Source organism: Penaeus chinensis, chromosome 20 (genome assembly GCF_019202785.1).
Source record: "Penaeus chinensis breed Huanghai No. 1 chromosome 20, ASM1920278v2, whole genome shotgun sequence".
NCBI classification, from domain to species: Eukaryota; Metazoa; Arthropoda; class Malacostraca; order Decapoda; family Penaeidae; genus Penaeus; species Penaeus chinensis.
The window spans coordinates 1,720,367-1,726,557 of NC_061838.1; the positions used below are offsets into that span (position 1 = coordinate 1,720,367).

General features: G+C 48.0%; 1 protein-coding gene across 1 annotated transcript in view; it reads left to right on the top strand.

Moving 5' to 3' along the window:
• Nucleotides 1-6,191, top strand: part of LOC125035824 (tyrosine-protein kinase Fer-like) — a gene marked incomplete in the record, with an annotated part of 51,558 nt that overhangs the window by 27,786 nt on the left and 17,581 nt on the right.

Here is a 6,191-nt window from a genome sequence, read left to right on the forward strand (position 1 = left end):
ACATCGTCCCAGACAGTATGGCGAAGGATGAACTGCGGCGGAACAATCGTCCCAGTCAGTATTGGGAAGGAGGAGGCACTGCAGTCCAAGAACATCGTCCCAGACAGTATGGCGAAGGATGAACTGCGGCGGAACATCGTCCCAGTCAGTATTGGGAAGGAGGAGGCACTGCAGTCCAAGAACATCGTCCCAGACAGTATGGGGAAGGATGAACTGCGGCGGAACATCGTCCCAGTCAGTATTGGGAAGGAGGAGGCACTGCAGTCCAAGAACATCGTCCCAGACAGTATGGGGAAGGATGAACTGCGGCGGAACATCGTCCCAGTCAGTATTGGGAAGGAGGAGGCACTGCAGTCCAAGAACATCGTCCCAGACAGTATGGCGAAGGATGAACTGCGGCGGAACATCGTCCCAGTCAGTATTGGGAAGGAGGAGGCACTGCAGTCCAAGAACATCGTCCCAGACAGTATGGGGAAGGATGAACTGCGGCGGAACATCGTCCCAGTCAGTATTGGGAAGGAGGAGGCACTGCAGTCCAAGAACATCGTCCCATACAGTATGGGGAAGGATGAACTGCGGCGGAACATCGTCCCAGTCAGTATTGGGAAGGAGGAGGCACTGCAGTCCAAGAACATCGTCCCATACAGTATGGGGAAGGATGAACTGCGGCGGAACATCGTCCCAGTCAGTATTGGGAAGGAGGAGGCACTGCAGTCCAAGAACATCGTCCCAGACAGTATGGGGAAGGAAGAACTGCGGCGGAACATCGTCCCAGTCAGTATTGGAAGGAGGAGGCACTGCAGTCCAAGAACATCGTCCCAGACAGTATGGGAAGGAAGAACTGCGGCCGGAACATCGTCCCAGTCAGTATTGGGAAGGAGGAGGCACTGCAGTCCAAGAACATCCTCTCAGACAGTATGGGGAAGGAAGAACTGCGGCGGAACATCGTCCCAGTCAGTATTGGGAAGGAGGAGGCACTGCAGTCCAAGAACATCCTCTCAGACAGTATGGGGAAGGAAGAACTGCGGCGGAACATCGTCCCAGTCAGTATTGGGAAGGAGGAGGCACTGCAGTCCAAGAACATCCTCCCAGACAGTATGGGGAAGGAAGAACTGCAGCGGAAGATCGTCCCAGTCAGTATTGGGAAGGAGGAGGCACTGCAGTTCAAGAACATCGTCCCAGACAGTATGGGGAAGGAGGAGCTGCAGCCCAATGAAACGGTCCCAGTCAATGCCACTGTCCCAGTCAATGCCACCGTCCCAGTCAATGCCACCGTCCCAGTCAATGCCACCGTCCCAGACAGTAGTGCTGTGGACTCAGGATTTGAGGTACCGATTTCCAATAAAACTTTCGCACCCAACGCGACTATTGGCACTGAATCAACTATTTGGAAAAATATGCATAATCACACGGTAGAACCCGGTGCAACTAAATCGGGCGACAACTATAAACTTGCCGTCTATATTTCCGTTGCTGTGATATGTGTGATTGTTGCAGGTTTAGTCGCCTGGAAGTTTTTCCTACAGCCCAAACAAGAAGGTGCAGAGCCTAATGGGGCATAGCCTAATGAGCCCGGGATTGGTTTGGACCCTAGTGTGGAACCTTTAAAGGCTACCGAGGATACTCCGCCCAGCACTACTGCACCTAATAGAGTTGTCAATCTTGAATTGCACAGCGATATGGAAGTTCTTAAAGGTGTCAAGACCGACCTTGATCCACATAGCGGTAAGTAATCTGACCTAGTAGCACCGACATGCAAAATGTCGATCGAATATATTCGGCCAGATCTTGACGATTTCTCCCTGAAAGTTGCAGTGAAGGATCATTTTCCAGAAGAATCTTTCACCACCAGTTGCTTGTCTTGCCGTTCGCCAGACAAGCAACTGCTGAAAGTTGGTCTGAAGAAAGGTGAAGCGCTTAAACACAAGGTTTTCACACTCGACTCTTTTGACTACAAAGACTTGAACTAGGAGATCAAAGTCAAATTGAACGGCGCGAAGATATTCCGGCCATGGGGATGGAGGCGGCGAATAGATAAGATGTATTTCAGTTCTTTGGAGCTGAAAGAAGAAAAGGACGTTATCTTCCAGGATAAAAATGGCCCGGTCCTTATAGTGAAATTTTTTTAATGAATTGTTAAAAAAAAATGAAATGCACACATGTATGCAAGCATATAATATAATGAATACATGTGAATGGTGAATATAATTGCCTGAAGGTGAATATATGAATGTATAAATATGATTCTCTTTATCTCTCTGTCTATCTATCTATCTCTCTCTTACCACATCCCAGAGAAGGGGGCACTCCGGCTAAATAAAACGGTCCTGGCCAATGCCACCACCGGTAAGCAGAGCACCATCCCAGAGAAGGGGGCACTCCGGCTAAATAAAACTGTCCCGGCCAATGTCACCACCGGTAAGCAGAGCACCATCCCAGAGAAGGGGGCACTCAGGCTAAATAAAACGGTCCTGGCCAATGCCACCAACATTGTCAGTGATTAAGTGAACTTCACCCCTGGTATGCGGAACATCGTCCCAGACAGTATGGGGAAGGATGAACTGCAGCGAAAGATCGTCCCAGTCAGTGTTGGGAAGGAGGCACTGCAGTCCAAGAACATCGTCCCAGACAGTATGGGGAAGGATGAACTGCAGCGAAAGATCGTCCCAGTCAGTATTGGGAAGGAGGCACTGCAGCCCAAGAACATCGTCCCAGACAGTATGGGGAAGGATGAACTGCAGCGGAAGATCGTCCCAGTCAGTATTGGGAAGGAGGCACTGCAGTCCAAGAACATCGTCCCAGACAGTATGGGGAAGGAGGAGCTGCAGCCCAATGAAACAGTCCCAGTCAATGCCACCGTCCCAGACAGTAGTGCTGTGGACTCAGGATTTGAGGTACCGATTTCCAATAAAACTTTCGCACCCAACGCGACTATTGGCACTGAATCAACTATTTGGAAAAATATGCATAATCACACGGTAGAACCCGGTGCAACTAAATCGGGCGACAATTATAAACTTGCCGTCTATATTTCCGTTGCTGTGATATGTGTGATTGTTGCAGGTTTAGTCGCCTGGAAGTTTTTCCTACAGCCCAAACAAGAAGGTGCAGAGCCTAATGGGGCATAGCCTAATGAGCCCGGGATGGGTTCGGACCCCAGTGTGGAACCTTCCAAGACTACCGAGGATACTCCGCCCAGCACTACTGCACCTAATAGAGTTGTCAATCTTGGCTTGCACAGCGATATGGAAGTTCTTAAAGGTGTCAAAGCAAGGCCAGAAGACACCGACCTTGATCCACATAGCGGTAAGTAATCTGACCTAGTAGCACCGACATGCAAAATGTCGATCGAATTTATTCGGCCAGATCTTGACGATTTCTCCCTGAAAGTTGCAGTGTAGGATCATTTTCCAGAAGAATCTTTCACCACCAGTTGCTTGTCTTGCTGTTCGCCAGACAAGCAACTGCTGAAAGTTGGTCTGAAGAAAGGTGAAGCGCTTAAACACAAGGTTTTCACACTCGACTCTTTTGACTACAAAGACTTCATCTAGGAGATCAAAGTCAAATTGAACGGCGCGAAAATATTCCGGCCATGGGGATGGAGGCGGCGAATAGATAAGATGTATTTCAGTTCTTTGGAGCTGAACACACACACACACACACACACACACACACACACACACACACACACACACACACACACACACACACACACACACACACACACTAGCACACACACACACACATACACAGTACATATATATATATATATATATATATATATATATATATATATATATATATATATATATATATAAGATAGAGAGCGGATGGTGGGAGAAAGGCAGAAAACGAATAAAGAAAGTAATAAGGAAATATTCTTAGGAATTCGGAAAGGACGTTATCTTCGAGGATAAAAATGGCCCGGTCTTTATAGTAATTTTTTTTTAATGAATTGTTAAAAAAAAAATGAATTGCACACATGTATGCAAGCATATGGTGAATATAATTGCCCACCACTGCATTGCTGAAGGTGAATATATGAATGTATAAATACGATTATCTTTATCTATCTATCTATCTATCTATCTATCTCTCTCTCTCTTACCACATACAGGTTTCTCTCTCTCTCTCTCCTCTCCCTCTCCCTTTCTTCCCTCTCCGTCCCTATGCAATGACCCCTTTCTTGTTCTCTTTCCCCATATTTTAATTCTCTTCTCTTTTCTCATTCGCTGTGTCCCCGCCCTTCCCTTCGCCTCGACACTACCTAAAGGTATTTCTTTCAATATATTATTTAAGGGGAATCCCTTCCTCTCTTCCCCTCAGCCTCGTCATGCAAGATTTCAGGGATACATACTCTCTCTCTCTCTCTCTCTCTCTCTCTCTCTCTCTCTCTCTCTCTCTCTCTCTCTCTCTCTCTCTCTCTCTCTCTCTCTCTCTCTCTCTCTCCCTCCCTCCCTCCCTCCCTCCCTCCCTCCCTCCCTCCCTCCCTCCCTCCCTCCCTCCCCCTCTCCCCTCTCCCCTCTCCCCTTTCCCCTTTCCCCTCTCCCCTCTCCCCTTTCCCCCTCTCCCCCTCTCCCCCTCTCCCTCTCTCCCTCTCTCCCTCCCTCCCTCCCTTACTGTCCAGAGGGCGCTGTTCATCATACTCCAACAAAGCGAGATCAAATTCGATCACCTGCTTCTTCTCCGTGGGGAGAAGGCAGAGGCGCGGCGAGGCGCGGATTGAGGCAAATGCGTGAATGAGGAGAGAGGTTAGGGAAAGGGAAATAATAAGAATGGGTAAAGGAAGCAACAGGAGCAGAGAGGGAAATGCGGAGATTGCGCGAAAAGAGTGAAATGCGTGAAGTAAGATAGAGATCGGGAGGGAGAGGAAAATTAAAATGAGGAAAATTCGTGTTTCGAGCGAAGTGTGTGTGTGTGTGTGTGTGTGTGTGTGTGTGTGTGTGTGTGTGTGTGTGTGTGTGTGTGTGTGTGTGTGTGTGCGTTTATTCGTCTGTTGTCAGAGCGGTTGGCCCTGGGAAAAAAACTGACGAAAACGACGAAGCAGAGAAATTGTTAGCAAATTGCGGGAAAGGCGAACACAATATGGAGAGGGGATAACAGACGCACAACAGCAGGGACGGATATGAAAATGTGGCTCGCAGTCAGCACGCGGAAAGCAGAGACTGAAGAAGGGCTTGGGGTCAAATACGAATATCTGAATCGTTGTCGCGGGGAACTGCGCAACGGGAATGGATTTTGTTTTTCTTTTCTTCTTTTAAGGAAATGGAATATGGTGAAATACATCCGTTTCCAAGGAAGTAAAAATGCGAAAACGACAACAGAGTCGAGGTGAAAAGGACTGGGAAAATGGCGGGAAACCTGGTCGCAGTCGCCGCCATGTTGGATTTCTAAAAGTGGTTTTATATGTCCGCGTTCTATTTTAGATTTAATTCTAATGCGAACTATGAAATAAAATGGATAGATTCCATGAAGATTTCAGAAAAAGGCATTCCACATTTTAGGAAAAGAACACATCGATCTAGTTTCCAAAGTAATTAAAATGTGCTAGTGTGTGGGGTAAAGAAATTTCAGTTCAAAAGGTGTTTAAAAAATAAATGAATATAACAATAAATATATTTCTATGTTTATGTCTGTTTTTTTTTGTTTTTTTTTGTTTCTGTCTGTGTATCTGTCTATCTGCCCCCCTCCCCACCTCTCTTTCTCTCTCTCTCTCTCTTTCGCTTCGAGTATGACATCTTCTAGACGTTTCCGAAGATGAATTAGTAGAACATGGGGGGGGGGGGGGGCACTGGCGACGAGAGAAAGGGGAGGGGAGAGGAGGAGGGGAAAAGAGGGAGAGGGAGGGAGGGAAGAGGGAGAGGGGAGGGAGAGAGGGAGGAGGAAGTGAAGTGGGATAGAGGGGGAGAGAATGAGGAGATGTTAAAGAGAGAAGAAGAGTATGAGAAAGGGAGAGGGGGGGGGGGAGGAGAAGGTGCAAAGAGAGGAAATGGGGGAAAAGGAGGGAGGGAGAGAGAGAGAGGAGAGAGAGAGAGAGAGAGAGGAGAGAGAGATGAGAGAGAGAGAGAGAGAGAGAGAGAGGAAGAGAGAGAGAGAATAGAGAGCGAGAGCGAGAGCGAGAGAGTGAGAGCTGAGAGCGCGCGCGAGGAGAGAGAGAGAGAGAGAGGAGTGAGAGAGAGAGAGGATGAGAG